We start from the raw sequence: 1,687 nt of genomic DNA on the forward strand, positions 1-1,687 counted from the left end.
GTAAAATTACCCGGATGACAAGTGCGTGTGGCGCAAAAATTCAAATGTTAGAAATTTCGGCTGGTGTTTTTTTTTTTAGACTTACAACTTCAAGACATGTAAAAATTAAAATAAAAAGAAATTAATTTAAGTCATAAGAAACGAGTCACCGGTGAAAAAAAATGTTCTTCCAATTCTTGAACCAATGCATACACACATTATAAACTTAGTCTTCTGTGCATGAATTTATCATTTTTTTCGTGTAAATTTCGTATAATCGTCAATTTTTTTTCAATCACTCAATGTTGTTGTGAAAATATGGCAGGTAATTAAAGTTCGTGTTTTGAAGCCGAAGTTTAACGATTGTCACCTGTTTGTCAACAATCGACAAAAAAATCAACAAAAAAAGTATGGGAATTGAGCACGTGTTTAACATGTAAATTCAGATAATAGTTTATTTTAATTAGGTGGTACCCAACACTTGCACTAAAATTAATTTGGCTCGTTTAATTTTCATAAAATTTTGTCAAAGTACTTACTTTGACCCTTTAACAAAAATTAAAAAAAATAAAAAAATTTGAACCAACCGTTTTGTCAGAAAAATTACACTGGTTATATAGCAGTTTGACAAACACCAATTTTGATCATTGAGAAGCTTAATATTCCTTTTACAACGCAACACTCAACGCAACGTAATTAAAACGTTTAGCTGACTTTACAGAGTTATCTCCCTGTAGTGTTAGGTACCACCTTAAGGACATCCATGCGTATTGCGATCACCGGATTTTTACGAACAAACAAACAAACATATTTTATTTCCTCAGACACAAACGTATACAAGAGGTCAAAACATAATAAAGTGAGGGCCCTCATGGGGTTTTTGATTATGTGATTACTTGGCCGTTTTTTAATGATTATTTGATTATTAAGCCAAATATTTCATGATTATTTGATTACCTAGGACTGTATTTTTAGTTTATGATTATTTGATTACTAAAGATAAGCAAATATTTAATGATTATGTGATTATATTGGCAAAAAAATGGTGATTATGTGATTACTAGGACCCCCCCCCATGAGGGGCCTCTAAAGTATACATATAAATCGACAGCAGAGTAGTGTACGATAATAGCACGTGATTTTCATGACATTGAGACATATACATTATATATATTACCTATTGAGTTTAGAGGATTACATATATACAGAATTCTTTCTTATTGTTACGAGATGGGTCACACTGAGGTCACTTTGCATACGGAAAATATACGGAAAATATGTTGGGGGAATTGCTTCCTGGAATATGCTGGAAGGAAGCAATTAAAATAAAGTAGACTTCTTCTAAATATGAATAAATTTAAGAATTTTCTTTAGAAAAAAGTACATGTACATAAATTTTATAATGAAAACTACCCATTGAGTTATAAAAAAAACATATGCATTATTTTTTTTGATTTGATGTTTCTTATGACTTTAACATAATTAGTCCTGATATCTATGATGAGTTTATTTATTAACATGTTTTATATTATTCAATGGATACGTTTTACACTAGAAGTGGATGTGAACTTTTATCAAAGAAAATCCTTTATATTATCAATATCTTCATAAATGTACTGATATCGAATTATAACTTCAACTTATACTAATTAGTATAATAGTCCCAGCTTCGAAGATATTAAGGGAAACGACAATTTAACTAAATGGA

This window comes from Mytilus galloprovincialis, chromosome 6 (genome assembly GCF_965363235.1).
Source record: "Mytilus galloprovincialis chromosome 6, xbMytGall1.hap1.1, whole genome shotgun sequence".
Taxonomy (NCBI): Eukaryota; Metazoa; Mollusca; class Bivalvia; order Mytilida; family Mytilidae; genus Mytilus; species Mytilus galloprovincialis.